This window comes from Fukomys damarensis, unplaced genomic scaffold, assembly GCF_012274545.1.
Source record: "Fukomys damarensis isolate Sample0158 unplaced genomic scaffold, DMR_v1.0_HiC HiC_scaffold_39, whole genome shotgun sequence".
Taxonomy (NCBI): domain Eukaryota; kingdom Metazoa; phylum Chordata; class Mammalia; order Rodentia; family Bathyergidae; genus Fukomys; species Fukomys damarensis.
Window position 1 is genome coordinate 32903975 of NW_022900951.1, and position 17832 is coordinate 32921806.

The following is a 17832-nucleotide window of genomic DNA, read 5'->3' on the forward strand; positions in this document are numbered from 1 at the left end:
CCACTTCTTCCCACCAGGCTTCAACTCCCAACATCGCTCTCAGTTTTAAACCCACCTGGGAACTAACCCAGCACACTTCCACGATTCAATGTCACACGCCATGATCCAGTCACCTCCCAAATGTCCCAGCTATGAATGCACGAGGCTTTGGGGGACATCTAGATAGAAGCCGTTACAAATACTATATTAAATCTGTTCCTCTAGTGAACGCTTACTGATGCAGGAGACATGTAGGTTTATACAGTTGTAGTCAGGCAACAATGTGATTTGAGGAGACGTGCGTGCTGGTGGAGGGAAGAAGATAGCCCACTTTTCCAAATAGGCAAGGCTTTCCATTCTTTACTAGAGTTATATCGGAAATGTGGCATCAGAAATGCTGTCCTCAAGTTAGGATAATGTTCCATCTTCTCCCCATTCTTGATTCTCTCTCAATTAGAATCTTTCACTCTTGCCAAGATCAAAGGAACTCTTCTTCTATATGCACTTCCACTCAGTTTTAATAGGATACAGTCAGAACTGTGGTCTCAACACACACACGCACACACACACACACACACACACACACACACACACACCCCAGAACAAGTAGATCTCTACCAGAAAACACCTGGTCCCAAGGCAGAATTTCAGAGCCTGTTTGAAGTAGTGTCTCTTCTGTAATTTCAGACATCCGACTGTACTTTGGCCCAAAGAATCATCACCATGAAACCCAGCTTGGGTAGAGCCTTGGCTACTTGTCCCTTTGTATCAAAGCTTCATCATTCCCCACAGTGCTTTTCCAGGACCTAGGTGAATCTCAGAGAAGAGGCCCCCTAAGAGGTGGGAGTAACTCGTGAATTGGCTGTGGTGGGCAGTACTGAAACCCCTGGGGATAGATGGACACCAACTGTGGAAAGGCCTGGACATTGCCATACCCTGCTGACAGGTGGAAAACATGTTAGATGGGCAGAGGGGAATGGGGAGGAGTGGGTCCTGCAAGGTAGGAATCCAGGAGAATGCTATTTGGAAAAGGACACTCTTAGGACTTTGAGGAGCTGGCTACACCTGTCTCTGGGCTGGGTGGGTTCTGTTGCCACTACAGTGGAGATATCCAAGATGGAGTAGTGGGGGGCTACGCAGGGCAGTTCGTGCATTTGGAACCAGCTTGACACAGCCTGAGGGGAGGGCCTTGGCAATGCTGTACGCAGATGGTAAGTGGAAAGTGTGTTGAGATCAGATGGACAGCCTAGGGGCAGTGGGACCTGGGGAGACAGGAGGCCGAGGAGAGGGAGACCCACGATGGAGGCTCTGGTCCACTGACATAGGGCGGTTGTCTGCAGGGGCGGGCTGTGCCTGGCGCGGCTCTGGCGCCGCCGCCTGGGGCGTGGGGCAGTGAGCCCTGTAGATAGGGGCGGCTGGAGACGCCTCTTAGCGCTCAGTCCTGGTACCTGCTGGGGGCGGGGAGGGAGAGGAGCGCTGAGAGTCTGGCGGAGCGCGTGAGTCACTTCTTTCTCCTGGGTTAGGAGCGGGACTTCGCCTCCCTCCCAGGGTCTGCATTTCTGCTCCAGCTTCAGAGACTTCCCCCTGAAAACTGACCCTCTCCGGAGCCTTGGCCGGCAGCCTTTCGGTCTAGGTGAGGTCCAGGTAAGTTTCTTGTCTTTTGATGCCTTCAGTTTGGGTGGCTGGAGGGGGTGGAGGGGTCTTCCATTCTGTGGCACTGTCTGCTTTTGCTTCCTCTCTCTGATTCTCTCCGTTGGAGACAGAAAGTTAGATTTTAAAAACGCAGCAGAGAATATCAAATCCATTCCTAGACAGAAGACAAACCAAACTCTCGAGCTGTGATCTTAATTTCGCCGGTACCTTCAAATGTCCGGATGCATCGTTCATGGGACTAGGAATATTTAATTTGTTTCGTATTTCCCTCCTCCCCCACTTTCTCCCTGGGAGATTCTTAGAGATGGGGACAAGAGAAAGCTCAAGGACTGAACTAGGATCATTTGCCAGGGCGGATTCTTCATTCTGGGCAAGGTGGCAGATGTTTTACTGTAGCCTCAGGTGGGATATTGGAACCAACCTCCCCAGCCCAGGACGTGCCAGAGCTGTAAGGTAACTGCAGATATTGCATTCCTATCTCATCACCACTGACAGAATCCAAATGTTCCAGAGGCATAGTCCATGTGAGTGCCACAATAATGTTGAAACAATTCATGGAAGGACTTGATTTAATATTTTATTTTTAATGTATTACAGGAAAAATTTAGGAGAATACTGCTGGTCTTTTTTTTTCAGAGATGATTCAAAACCTATTATTTCCTTTGCAAGAAAATCAGTCAGAACCAATTATGTTTCTTATAAGGATTTAACAATGCAAAGCTACATGTTAGTTTTTTCTCTACTGTGTTTGTGTGTGTGTGTGTGTGTGTGTGTGTGTGTGTGTGTGTTCCTAATACTGCTTTTAGAAAAATCAGTTTATGGAGAGTATTTGCCCTTTCTCTACCATTAAGTGGCAAAGTATTTTCTGTGACCAAGAAAAAGGTACAAATTTTTGCTGTCATTTTTGCTTAAAAGTAACAGAGGACAGAACCTCCTGGTATGTATGAATTTGTCTCTTGTTGCTAACTGATTGCTTTCTCGTCAATATTGTTTGTTTTGATGCATTGTTAACAGGTGGTCTGAATTTGCAACACAAAATTATTCTGTTCTAGAAAATATCCCTGCTGATATAGGGGTAAAGTACCCCCCACACCCACCCGCCGAGAAACCATGTCTTTATTCTGTTTTGTGGGAGAGAGAAAGATGGGTGAAGGAATTTTTCCTGCAGGTTGAGTAGTCCCTGATCATAAATTATTCTTTCCTGAATTGTCATTTGGTTTCTAGTCTGTGGTCATAGAAAAGACCCCCCACCAGAAGAAATTGATGAAACTCGATGTTTACTTAAGTCATAGAGACAATGTCTTAGAGTTGAATGGAATCTTTAATCATCTTCTTCCAGTGCCACCCCCCAGGGAGCCCTCCAAAATGAGTTACTTTACTCTTCTCTTTGCAAATATACCTCCTCTTCTCTGTGCACCTCTATTATAGTTCTTAACTGCCTTGTGACCTCTGGTTTACACACCAGTTTCGCTAAGGATAGTACAGTTTCTTTGAAGGCAGGTAGAGTCTTACTTATATTTATATTAACAGAGCCTAGTAAAGTAGGAGTCCGTTGAGAATATGAATTAATGAACTTGGTGGCCTAGACTGGGTTTAACATTTCTTGAATACCATCTGGGAGAGCTTTTTCTTCACTTCTATAAAATAGTTCTTTTAATTTATTTGTATACTTTTTTATTTTTTGGTAGTGGGGATCGAACTCGGGTCCTTGTGCTTGGGAAGCAGGTGGCAGAACCACTGAGCTAAATCCCCAGCTCTTATCTTTTTTCTTATCTTAGGGTGCTAGGAAAGGAACCCAGGGTCTTGTGTATGTTAGGTAAGTTTGTGTACCCTGTTGAGTTTGAGTTTCAAAACCTCATGGGGACATATAAAACGTAGAAAGAGCTTAACAAGAAAGAAAAAACTCAGTAGTTCGGCACCTATCCTTTGGTGTTTTCATTCACAAGATCGCAATCTAAGAGTCTTTAATTTGGATCCTAGGATCTTTGAGAACAGCTTGACAAGTGGGACAGGAAGCATCTAGGGAGAGGTACTGGGTACTGATGACTTACCTCAACAGATTTTCTTTGGGGGCTTTTTCGGTATCTGTGATGTTGATGATGCACTACCAAAAGTAAAAATGTTCAAGATGATCATTAGCACAAAAACAAAACACAATAAACATCTTTTGTAAAAATTTTAAAAACGTTTTCATCAAAAGTTTCTTTAAAATTGATATATGAGAAGAAGACAGTATGTATAATTGCCAGCTTTGATTCTTGATTCTCTCTTTCTCAGGAAGAGTCCTCAAATATTTACTGAAAGAGCCAGGTTTGAAGACCTAATGATGAGAAATACAAATATCAAGAGACTGCATTTTAGCAACTGCAGGGCCTGTGTCTTAGGTTTTTCATGAGTCAGAAGATTAGTGTACATTGTCAGTAACTTGCAAACTCTGATGCACATTAAAAATCACCTGTAGAGTGTTCTGATATCCCATTTTATGGGCTGATCCTCAAACCACTTGAACTGGAAACCTGAGGAGTTAGATTGAAGTATCAATATTTTAAAATTCCCAGACAATTCCAATAAAAATCTGAGTTTAGAAATGGTATTAATTTGCCAGGACTGCTATACAAAGTACAATAGACAAGCTGACTTGAAGAATATAAAAATTTATTTTAATAGTTCTGGAAGTTAAAAGTCCCATGATTAAGGCCAGTTCTTCCTGAGGTTTACCCTTGATTCCCATATGGCCCACTTCTCAGTGTGCTTTCACGTATCTATCCCTCTGTGTATGTCTGGGTCTGTATGTGTATGTCTGTGTCCTAACTTTTCTTTCTTTTTAGGATATTAAGTTTGCTTTCACATAATTGCCTCTTTCAAAGTCATATCTTAAAATGCAGTCCTATTTGGAGGCTCTGAGAGTTAGGACTTCAAACTGTAGAGAGTCATAATTAAGCTCACAACAGGAACCATTGGACAAGTATGGCCCTTCTCAAGCTTTAATTAGATTGGACTTAAAGTCCAAGTCACCTGGAAACATTGATGCAATTTATATTCTCTTTTAGTAAATCAAAGTGGGACCTGATAATTTGCAGCTCTAATAAGTTCTCAGTGATGCCAATGCTGCTGGTTCAGACTGTATTTTAAATAACATAGTCTGTCTAGATCAGTGTTTCTTAAAACTTTAGCAGGTGTTGGAATCACCATGGAGAAATTGTTACAAGTAGATTGCTAGAATCTGGTCCCAGAATTTCTGATTCCATAGGTCTGGGGTCCAAGCCAAGCATTGTGCATTTATGATGCCATAGTGTTTTAATGTTTTAAGTTTACCCTCAGGGTTTTCCCACATTCTTGGGGTTTTTGTTTGTTTGCTTGCTTTTGTTTTTGCAGTACTGGGGATTGAGCCCAGGGCCTTCACACTGAACAATATCCAAAGTCCCCCCTGCCCAACTCTTTCTCTCTCTCTCTCTTTTTAGGCAGAGCTAAGTTGTCAAAGCTTGGCTCAAGCTTGAGATCTTTATGCCCCATCCTCCCAGATTACTGGAATTACAGGTGTGCACCACCATGCCTGGCTCTTGATGTGTTTTTCCAGCAGTTGGTAGTGCACCGCCAGCACTGTGCAGGGGAAGAGACTACCTGTCATGTTTCTAGCTTGAGCATTTAACCCATCAAATAAGACAAGCTTAATGGTGAAAGTGGATACAGCAGACGGTCAGAACCCAATGCCATTAGACACTTGAACTGTGTGACGAAATCTGTTTCTCCTGATATCATGCTTAGCAATCAACCTTATGATGCCACATGTTCATTGCCTTCAGGGAGATGATAACCTGGTCAGAGTGTCTGATTTGCCTGGCAGTTATATCTTTCCCTGTAAATTACTAAGCCACCACTCTGGCTTTAAACACTTATGAGTGTTGTGGATGTGAGTCAGCACCCAGCACCCTCAAGCCTGATACATTCAGGAACATTGATAAGATCAGTTATCTGTACATTGGCTCAATGCCAGGACCTGATGCTGATGACTCACCATAAAATCATCTAGCATTTACTAAGCATTTTCTATATATCAGGAACTATGAAATTTTATTTACATTGTCTCACTTAATCCTCATGTCAAATTTGTAAGTTAATATTGTCATTTTCATTTAAAAAATAATAAGACATATATAGATTAAAAACTTGCACCAACTCTGGCTACTTGGCAGAGATTTCTAGTTGAAATTCAGTATCTATTCTCATTTTATCTTTTAAGAACCAAGTCCCACTTTTAGTCCTGGTAACTAATTATCTAGCAAAATAGTCTATTATGCAGCATCTCTTACATCCAAGTGTGAACCACTGTCTCAGTTTTGCCACTAAGCAATGCCTGTGTTGTGTGGTACTTCTTGGAAGCTTGATTTAAGGGAGTTGACTTGGTTGGGAGGAGGGCCATTTTTATTGCCACTTATTTTTTGCTGTTCATCTGGATTGCAAGCATTATAGCTGGAGCAATCTTGGACCATGGAGTGACCTACTAGATGTAAGATAGCTTTGAAAATATATTGGAACAGAGAGAAAAGAAATCTGGGCCTGTAATGGCACCATGGAGCCACTGTGCCAGCTGCACTTCAGAGATTCTTGTCTACTACCAAAACTCATTGGCATTCTGTTAGCAGAGAATAAAGGTAGGGACGGATATGGATATTGGGTAGCAGTAGAGAGTGTTTCGTACTATGTGCCAAAGGCCTTCATATATGATAGACACACGTGGTTTCATTTCTGCCATTTACTCACTATGTCTACTGAACACCATGTCTGCCTCACTGTACATCCTCACAGCGCATGTTTTAGTCAAGTCACTGGCCTGATAATCAACTTCATGTATGTGCAACCAAATATATTTTGTCTTAGACTCACTTTTCATCCCAACACTTCTTTGATGTTTCAACATGGAGGCCTATTGGAATGCACTGGCCCCCATGCATATACATGTATATTATGGAATGTAATAGAGTTGAAGGCTCAAGAGTCAACCTTTGACAAATGTGGACTGGGAGGTAGAGATAAAATTTCCCTTCTTCCATCTTTGGCCAGATAATTCTCAACTGCATTTTAGTAGAGTTTGTCTCCAAGGAGTGCCCAGAAGGTCTAAGCAAGACTATGTCCCAGTTTTCTATGTTTGCAGCCAATCCAAGAATATACAATTATATTTGTATATTCTGTGTTCCTCTTTCTTTTTCCACAGTTCCCTACTCATAGTTCCTGGTATAACCTCAGTGTTGTGAGGTTAAGATGTGGTAGAATATTTAACAGGTTAGAGGTGGAGACTAGTGGAAGATGATCAGGTCATAAGGAGTGCTGCCCTTGGAAGGGATTAGTGTACTCATCAAGGGACCCTGGTTGGTTATCATGAATAAGTTCTTTTAAAGTGTAGCCACCCCACTCACTTGGCCCCTTCTACATGTGGCCATTTCCCTTTTCATTTCTCTACCATGCTGTGATGCAGCCAAGAGGATCCTGAACAGAGGCTGAACAGCTGGGGCATCTGATCTTAGACTTCAGCCTCCAAGATTGTGAGCTAAATAAACTATTTTCCTTTATACAGTATCCAGCCTTAGGTTTTTGTTACAGCAATAGAAAACAGATTCATACAGACACGGTCTATAAAGTTAAATATCTACAAACCCTACCCCATAATTCAGAAACTATTCCTAGGTATAATCTGTACAGAAATTTTCCTGCATGTAAATCAAGAACTCTCCTCAAGAATTTCTGTAGGAATATGGTTCATAATACAAAAACTCTGCCATGACCTAATTGTCTATTGACAGGAAAATAGATAAATTTGATATTATTGCTTCCATAGAGTAAAAATTAATTAGATATTGTTATATGCAAGAACAGATTCATATTACAAAATATTGAGTGAAAAATTAAGTCACCAAAGACTAAATGCAGTCATGTATCATTTTTCTAAAGCCCAGAAACAAATAACACCAAACAATACATCATTAGGAATTACATCTACATTATAAACTATAAATCAAAGCAAACCAAAACTTGAAGCTAGTGCTTGAAAGACACATGGGATAAGGTAGGAATACACAGTAGGTCCTCTAGTTTTAGTAATGTTCTAGGCATTTTTTTTTTGAGACAAGGTCTCCATATTAGTACAGAATGGCCTTGACCTTACTATGTAGCCCAAGCTGGCCTCAAACTCATGGTGATCCTCCTGTCTCAGCCTCCCAAGTGCTGGGATCACAGGCATGCACCACCACACCCAGCTATTATTCTAGGTTTTGAATTGGGTGATAGGTTCACAAAAGCCTCATTTATATATTTTCCCTTATGACTCCAAAATATATGTAAATTCTTGTGTGTATCGGATATTATATAAATGTTAAAAAAATGAAACCACCACTAACAAAGATGCTGGACACCTTTGGTGAAAGCTACCTGTAGCCTTCACTCTGAACTACTAACTCTCTGAATCAGTGTTCTCCATCATGTAATGTATTTTCCCCTTTGCGTTCCTGTCTTAGTTACTTTTCTTGGTGAGACAAAATATGCAACACCTGAAGGCAAAGAAGGAAAGGTTTATTGTAGCTCACAGTTTATAGAGGTTTCAGTTCATAGGTGGCTGGCTGCAAGTCGGAGTGGCACAGCAGAGGAACATCACAGAGGAGAAACAGTTCATAGCAGGTAGAAGACAGAAGGCAGCAAGTGACAAATGATGAGTGACAAGCAACCACAGACCCTCTTTCTATTGCTTATATCTTATCCAGGCTACCTACTCTTAGGATGGGTAGCACTCACATCCAGGGTGTTGCGCCCTTAGTCCTACCCAAAACTATGCCAAACCAATCAGTTGTCTAATTTAATAATCACACATCTGTGATCCCAGCATCACACACTCCAGATCCAGCCACCTCTGAAAAGCCCCACCTATGACCACATAAGGCTTTGGAGGGACTTCTAGACATAAGCCATAACAGTTACTAATCATATTGTAATCAACTAGAATAGCAGGACACAATATTCAGTTTCCTTATGGCCCTTAAAGGTCATGTCCTCTAGTGTATGTAGAAAGGAGCAATTTGTTGTATATTGTCTATGTGTCTGTTTGCCTGTGTGCTCTAAGAATGCGGCTGTGCACAATTCACCGGCTGTTTCAATGCTGATCTCCACAGCACTTGTGGTTTACATTCCTCCTCATGGTGTGATGTTGGGAGGTAGTACAATGGTAATGACTAGGTCACTGATATGACCTTTTTCTTTATAATTCCAAACTTACTCCTTGCTATCCTTAACAGTGCTACAACAGAAACTGCCAAATTTTACTCTCTAGACCAGTGTTTATTAACTTTAAAACATTTTAATGCCATGGAAATTTTGATAAAGCCTGTACCTTCCTTATCAGAATAGTGGTTTAAATACATAAAAAACACTCTGGATAACAAAAGAAATAAATCGTACTGAAAAATAGTCATCAAAATCATTTAAAAACAATTTTGGGGTATAATAATACAAATGCATTTTCTCAACTTATTAAACAGCAGGATTTAATGGGTCTAGGGTCCATCCAAACTTTAAAGTAGAAGAAAGCATAAAGGATATTTCATGATTTCTAAAATAGCTATAACATGATATAAAAAATATCTGATTTCTTCTGGTTACCTACTATTGTAGTCAGGGTTTGGGATGTAATGGATTTAATACAGGACACATAATTTATAGGATTATTTTATAATAAATACTTACCCAAAAAGTCAAATGCAGAGGAGTACAGAGACCCATCCATGCAATAGAGACCTGAAGAGTCCAGCCAAGGGCATGGATCCTATGGCGATGTCCCTCATGAGTCCACCTGAGGCTTAGAGCTCAAGGCATTGTCTCATGCGAGTCCTTATCAAGATCTGCACTGGAAAAACCCAAAGACCAGTGGTGAAAGCTAGAAAGTCCATGCTAGTGGGGTGGACGATCTGTGCCACCAGGCTGAGGGATCTGCACTGGAGCCAAGAATGGACACTCAAGCTGAAGACCAAAGAACCCCCGAAGAGAACAGCAGCCATCCCTAGTGACAGTGAAGACCGGAGCTCTTCTGACTATGAGAACAGCTGAGTTCGTACCAGGAAAACCAGCCACTGCAAGCTTCTCTAGGAAAATTGACAGCATACAATCTTCCCCTCCAATTCTCCTTTTATGCTGTTGGCAGTAATTCTCAGGTGGGACTTCTATGCCCAGAACCACATTGACTCAGTTTAGTTAGGCATTCCAAGTTGAGCAGTAAACAATCCAGCACACTTACATCGGAGGGTAGTACTATTGTGTGTTGCCTACATTTGAAATCAAATTAAATACTAAACTTCAGTTAGAAATAAGTGAACATACTGATGTAATTTTTTTCCAATTTAAATTCGTGGACTCTCTAAATTCCGTCCATATACCCATGGGGATCCATGGATTCTGGGTTTATTGCTTTGTTCTATTCAAAGCAAAGGAAAGTACAACAGATGAGAGGAATTCTTTTAAAGTGTGTATCCCTTATTATTATTTTTATTGGTACATTTTAGATATAAAATACAGTTACTTTCATCATTGTGACCTTATCCCTTTACATGACATATCTTGGTTCTTATTTTTTCTCCATTCTGCTAGCTTCACTTCCCCCACCCCTTCCCTATTTACAAAGACTTTGCTTCCATTTTTTTCCTTTCCTCTTATTGTTTTCTCTTCCCTTTTTATCTTTGCCCTACCCCTCCAATTTTCTCAACATTTTAGACCTTTTCTTCCTATTACAAAATATCAAACATACATTTTGACCCTTATTTACACTTTTAGTTTTTCACACCTGAGAAACTATATGGTATTTACACATTTGTCTCCTAACAATTTCTCTTAAGAGTATGTCCTCAATATGAATCCATTTTCCTATGAATGACTCAGGTTTCTCATTTTTTATGGCTTAGTAGTAATCCATTTTATAGAAAAACCACGTCTTCTTTATCCAGTCTCAAAATGATGGGCAATTGGGCTCTTTCCAACTTTTAGCTATTACAAACTGTGGTGCTATAAACATGGGTGTGCATATATCACTGTGGTATGATTCTTTTAACTCTTTTGGAAAGATACCCAGCAAAGGGATAGCTGTGTCAAATGGGACCTCTAGTCCTATTTCTTTGAGGTATCTCCATATTGATTTGCCCAATAGTTGTACCAGTGTGGATTTCCACCAACAATGGAGAAGGATTCCTTTCTCCCCACAACCCTGCCAACATTTGTAATTGGTTGATTTATTGGTAGCAGCCATTCTTTGTGGGGTGAGATGGAATCTCAGTGTTGTTTTCATCTGCATCTCTCAAATGATCAGTGATGTGGAGCATTTTTTCATATAGTTATTTGCTGCTTTTACTTCTTTGTCTGAGAAATGTCTGTTCATTTTAGATGCCCATATTTTAATCTGGTCTTTATATTTGGGGGGCCTGATTTTTTTGAGTTCTTTATATATTGTAGATAATAGTCCTTTGTCTGAGGAGCAGCTGGTAAAAATTTTTTCACACATTGTAGGTTGTCTCTTAGCTCTATTGGTGGTTTTTGTGCAGTGCAGAATCTTTTGAATAAGATGAGATCCCAGTTGTTGATTCATTCTGCTAGTTCCTGTGCTACTGAGGATTTGTTCATAAAGTCTTTTCCTATGCCAATGTCTTCGAGAGTCCTGCCTAATTTATCTTGTAGCAAGTTTATAGTTTCTTTTTAATATTTAGATCTTTAATCCACTTGGATTTTAGTTTAGCGTATGGTGAAACATAGGGGTCTAGTTTTAATCTTTGGCAGGTTTAAATCCAGTTTTTCCAACACCATTTATTAAAGAGGCTATCTTTCCTCTACTGAGGATGGTTGGCTTCTTTGTCAAAGATGAAATAGCTGAGTACATCTGGAGTTGTTTCTGTATCTTCTAATCTATTCCACTGATCCTTGGGTCTGTTTCTTGGCCAGCACCATGCTATTTTTATCACAGTGGCTTTGTAGTATAGTCTCAAGTTGGGGATTGTGATACCCCCTGCCGTGTCTCTGTTGCCTAGAATTGCTTTTGCTATTCTAGGTCTCTTGTTGTTCCAAATGAATTTTTGTACTGTTTTCTCTAATTCTGTGAAATATACTGTTGGGATTTCAATTGGGATGGCATTGAATCTATATAACAGTTTTGGAAGTATGGCCATTTTCACTATATTTGTTCTTCCTACCCATGAGCAGGGGATATCTTTCCATTTTCTTATATTCTCTTTTATCTTTTTTTCCAGAGTGTAGTATTTCTCACTGTGACAGTCTTTTGCTTCCTTTGTTATATTGATTACTAGATATTTCATTTTTTTGGATGCTATTGTGAAAGCAATTGTTTCCCTAATTTCTCTCTCAGTGAGTCTGTTGTTTGCATTACCATAAGGCTATTGATTTTTGAGTGTTGACCTTGTATCCAGCTACTCTACTGAATCTGTCAGTTAAGTCTAGAAGTCTATTGACAGAGTTTTTTTTTTTTTGTGGTCTTCTATGTAGAGTATCATGTCATGAGCAAATGATGACATTTAATTTCTTCCTTTCCTAACTTTATTGCTTTTATTTATTTCTCTTGTCTATTTGCTGTGGCTAATATTCACAAAACTGTATTGAACAGGAGTGTTGACCATGGAAATACTTGTTTTGTTCCTGATTTTAGCATGAAGGTTTTCAGTTTTTGACCATTTAGTATGATGTTGGTTGTTGGCTTTTCATAGATAGTCTTTATCAAGTTGAGATAAAGAACATCTATTCCAATTTTCTGCAAGGTTATTTTTTATATCATGATTGGGTGATGAATTTTGTTGAATGCTTTTTCTGCATTTATTGAGATTATCATATAGTTTTTGTCCTTGACTCTGTTAATATAGTTTATCACATTCATTGATTTACGTATATTGAACTATCCTTGCATCCCTGGGATAAATCCAACTTGGTCAGGGTGTATGATCTTCTTGATGACCCTCTGTACTCTGTTTGCCAGTATCTTAATGAGGATTCTTGCATCTGTGTTCTTTAGGGAGATTAGCCTGCAGTTCTCTTTTTTGATTGGGTCTTTTTCTGGTTTTGGAATCAAAGTAACACTTGTTTCCAGGAATGAATTGGGAAGTATTGCTTCCCTTTCAATTTTATTGAAAAGTTTAAAGAATAGTGGCAGTAGTTCTCTAAAAGTCTTGTATAATTCAGCAGTGAAGCCATCAGAACCTGGGCTTTTATTTGTTGGTAAATTTTTAATTACATTTTCAATTTCACTGATTGTAATTTGTGTATTTAGAATTGTTATATCTTCTTTGTTTAATTTTGGTAATTCATAAATATCTAGAAATCTGTCCATTTCTTCTGGGTTTTCCATTTTATTAGAGTATAGATTCTCAAAGTAGGTATTGATAATCCTCTGGATTTCTGCTGGATCTGTTGTGACTTCACCTTTTTCGTACTTACTTAGATTTTAGCCTTTTCTTTCCTTTTTTTGGATAAGGATGGCTAAGGGTTTATCAATTTTATTCATTCTGTTGAAAAACCAACTCTTTTATTTATTGATTTTTTGAATTGTTCTCTGAGTCTCTACCGTATTGATTTCTTCTCTGATCTTTATAATTTCTTGCCTCGTATGAGCTTTGGGTTTGTCTTGCTCTTCTTTGTCTAGGAGATTCAGCATTAGGCTGTTTATTTGAGCTTGCTCTGCTTTCCTAGTGTGGGTATTCACTGCTATAAATTTTCCTCATAGAACTGCTTTCGTTGTATCCCATAGATTCCTGTATGCTGTATTGGCATTAACATTTATTTGTAAAAACTGTCTAATTTCTTCTTTAATTTACTCTGTGACTCATTGGTTATTGAGGAAAGTGTTATTCAATTTCCATGTGTTTGTGAAGTTCTTGTGGTGTCTTTTGCTATTGATCTCCATTTTAATTGCAACAGGGGACAAGTTTAATTCCTTTGCACTTACTTAAACATGTTCGATGAGCTAGTATGTGTTCTATTTTGGAGAATGACCCGTGTGCACCTGAAAAAAATGTATATTCTGATTTTGTGGGGTGGAACACTCTGTAGACATCTGCTAGGTCAATTTGTTCAAAAGATTGGTTTAGTTCTAGTATTTTATTGTTGATTTTTTGTATAGATGATCTGTCTATTTGTGACAGTGGGTAATAGTCCCCCACTACTATTGTATTAGTGCTTATTTGGTTTTTCGTGTTGCTTAATATTTGTTTTGTATATTTGGGGACATTAGTATTTGCTACATATATATTTATGATTGCAATTTCTTTCTCTTGGATTGTTCCCTTTACAATTAGTTCTGGTTTGAAATTTTCTTTGTCTGGAAATAAAATAGCTACCCCTGCTTTTTTCTGGGTTCCTGTCACATAGAGAACTGTTTTCCATCCTTTTACTTTCAGTTTATGAGTTTCTTTTTGAACTAGGTGTGTTGTTGGATTTTGCTTCTTAATCTATGTTGCCACTCAGTTTCTTTTGATTGGTGAATTGAGGCCATTAACATTGATGGTTATAAGTGATATATATTGACTTATCATGACTATGTTTTTATCCTGTCATTGGCTCTTTTTAATCCCCCCCACTTTAATTTCTTGCCTTGTCTGGTGGATTTGCTTTGTTGGGCCTCATGGAGTTGTGATTTTGTGGGGGTGGTTCTGGAGATTGAACTTCGGCCCTTGTGCTTGCAAGGCAGGTGCTGGAACCACGTGCTAAATCCCTGGCTCAAGTTGTGATCTTCATTGTCTTTATCTAAGATATTATTTAGGATTTTTTGGAGTTTTGGTTTGGTATTCATGAAGTTTCTCAGGTGTTCTTTGTCGTGGAAGTATCTCATTTCCTCATCAGTTTTGAAAGATAGTTTTCCAGGATATATCAGTCTAAGTTGGAGGTTGTTTTCTTTCAGGGCTGGAAGTACCTCATTCCAGGTTCTCCTTGACTTTAGAGTTTGTGTTGAGAAGTCTGCTGTGATTCTGGTGGGCTTTCCTCTGCATATGACTTGTTTCTTTTCTGTAACTGCTTGTAGTATTTTGTTCTTCTGTTGGGGATCTTGATTATTATATGCTCATGTATTTTTTTTACCTGTTTCTGATCCAGAGTCTCCAACCATGTCATTCATTCTGCTCACCATTGCTGTAGTTATCTGGGAAGTTAGTTCTGTTTTGAATTTTTCTAGATCCTCATTCATGTGTTTTATTACTTCCTGTGCTGTCAGTTAAAGATGCCCAGGTGGTTGATTATCAGACGTTTCCACCTCATTCCCCCAGAATTTTCCTTTGGTAAGCTGGATGTCTGTGTTTGTGCTTGAGCCTTGTTTGAATGTCTTCCAATTTCTACTTTTGTTGTTGGTACTGTCCTTCATTTAATACCTGGGTTAATGCTTCGATCGTCCTGTTATAGCTTGTCTTTAGGTTTTGAATCTCTAAAGACTCTGAGGCAATCTCTTTTTCATTACAACGGGAGGGGCGACTGATTAGATCAATCACAACATCTTATCCCAAGTGATACAATTAGCAACACAAAAGCATGAAGCACAGCTTAGAAAATGACAATTTGTGGTAGTTATTAATCTATCACCTTTAACTGTGTGAATTAAATCAAAATCAAGGATAGAGCTCAGGACAATGGCCTTTGTGACCCCTCCCCGTGCTACTGTGGTGTGAATCCAGGTACCAGCAATCCAGGAGGCTAACATAGCTCCACATCTTACTGGCTGGGACATGAGGTGTAGGCCAGTTCCAGGCAGTTCCACCTCTTACCGTTCTGCTGCCAAAGTCAGGCAGCTGGGCCATGAGGTGTACAATTATTATTTAACCCATATGCCACAAGAAAGGCACCTTCACTCCATGCCTTCATGGAAGACAAATAGATATGGGTTCATTCCAATTCCCATTCTCACCTCTTTGCAAGTGAGTCTTCTTTCTTTCCTTAGGAAGTCCTACCTCCTTCTCAGAAGAACTGGTCTTACCATTGGATTAATTAGTTTTTCTCCACTATGTTTTCCAAGAGCCATCCATGGTAGAATGATTCTAGTGGCTTACACACAACAGTGTAGGTTGGGCTTTGGATCCCCAAATCTCACCCCCTTCAAGTCCTGTCCACTGGAGTGAGTTGCAGTGAACAGACTCCAGGCACTCCTCCTAAATTTACATGAACAACACTTAGTCCCAGAATAGCACAGTCTTAAAACATAGGGAAAAAGAAGCATTTCCCTGACTACCCCACAAATTTAAGGACTATTGCTGGGTAAAGTGGTGCACTCCTGAAATCCCAGGGACTCGGGTGGCTGAGGCAGAAGTATTGCAAGTTTGAAATCATTCTGGAAAACTTAGCCAGATTCTATCTCAAAATAAATACAAAGGTCCATGTGTATATGTTATGGCTTTTGTCTAGATATCTCCCCAAAGCCTCGTGAGGTCATGGGTGGAGCTTTTTTGAGGTGGCTGAATCTAGAGTGTGTGATTGATTCCTTGTGCAATACCAAGCTCAGGGGTACCAGGATTACGGCTGTGAATGCTACCTTCCCTAAGTAGCCTGGATAAGATATAAGGAATAGAAAGAGCTGTGGTTGCCCCTTGTTGTTTTGCTACTTTCTGCCTGCCATGAACTGTTTCTCCTCTGCAAGACCTGTCTGTCACACCACCCTGCCTTGAAGCCAGCTGATTATGAACTGAAATCCCTACAAACTTTTCCTTTAACTTTGGGTGTTAGGTATTTTGTCATAGCAGTGAGAAAAATAACCAACACAGTATAGCTCAGTGGTAGAGAACTTTCCTAGAATGTGTGAGGTCCAGTTTTCATGCCCAATACTGAAAAAAAGGCTGCTCAAATGTACAGTGAAGCTAGTACTGTGCAATCATGCAGTTTAGCTATACAAATTATTTACCCCACAGCCCCTATAAAATAGGCTTATTGTTGAGCTATAGATATTTCAATGGCTATTACTTTGAGTTACACAAACACCTGACTCCTGTTTGAAATTTCTGTTTAAATGAGCCTGATTAGATGTTTAGTGTCACTTTATCTTCCAGAATATCTACTGATTGATCCATTGGCTGATTTATTATTTTAGATTTTCATAATTAGTAATGAATATTTAATACACTTTACTTTTGGAACAGTTCCACTTTACAGAAAGTGTTGTAAAGACAGTACAGAATTATATGCACCTATATCCAGTTTTCCCTGTTATCAACATCTTACATCAGTATAACACATTTGTTACAGTGAATGAAGCAATATTGTTATGTCATCATTAACTAAAGATCATGCTTTCTTAAGACTTCCCTAATTTTTACCTAATGGACTTTTGATGTTCCAGAATCCTATTCAGAATACCAGAATAATTTAGTCTTTATATTTCCTTAGGCTTCTCTTGGTTATAACAAGTTTTTAGACTTTCCTTGGCTATGATGATCTTGATAGTTTTGAGAAATACTGGTGATGTATTTTGTAGAATACCCCTCAATTTGGATTTGTCTGATGTTTTTCACAAGAGTAGTCTGCAACTGTATGTTAGGGGGAGGAAGACCACAGAGATAGAATCATATAATCATCACATCAAATCAAGGGTATTGATCACTGTTAATATGTACTTCGATCACCTAGTTGAGGTCGTGTTTGTCAGGTTTCTCTTGTGTAAAGTTACTTTTTCTTTCATTCCTTTTGCCTACTGCATACTAAGTCACAAGTTAAAGCCCATACTTAAGTTATGGGGAATTTATATTATACCTCCTTGACAGTGAAGTAACTACAAACATTACTTGGAATTTTTCTGTACTGGATATTTCTCTCTTTTTCCTTACTTTTTAGTTTATTTATCCAATCATTTGCTTATAGCAATATGGAGTCATGCTAATGCATTTTTATTCCAAATAATCCAATCCTATTGTAGCCAGTTTTCTAACTTTCTTTGCCTATAGCTAATTCTATGTGGCCCCTAAGCCCATCAAATAGTAAATGCAGTGAATACACATGGAATTTCCATTTTTATTCAATTTTTATCCAAAGAATAATTCAGTAGCAAGGTAAAAAAATTCAACTCTAAAAGAATGCATAGTGAAAATTAGGACTATTACCCATCTCATGCCTTTGTATTTTTCTTCAGAGGCAACTCCTTTTACTGATACGTCTCCAGAAATTTCCATTCCATGTATATATTAACATATATGTTATATAATATAT

General features: G+C 39.1%; 1 protein-coding gene across 2 annotated transcripts in view; it reads left to right on the top strand.

Annotated features, from left to right (window-relative positions):
• Window positions 1-1458: 1458 nt before the first annotated feature.
• The window catches only part of Sytl5 (synaptotagmin like 5), a 232509-nt gene continuing 216135 nt past the window's right edge, over window positions 1459-17832 (top strand). For both annotated transcript variants that reach the window (XM_033760417.1, XM_033760419.1), the window contains exon 1: window positions 1459-1623. The gene's annotated coding sequence lies outside the window, so the exon portion shown is untranslated. The remainder of the gene's footprint in view (window positions 1624-17832) is intronic.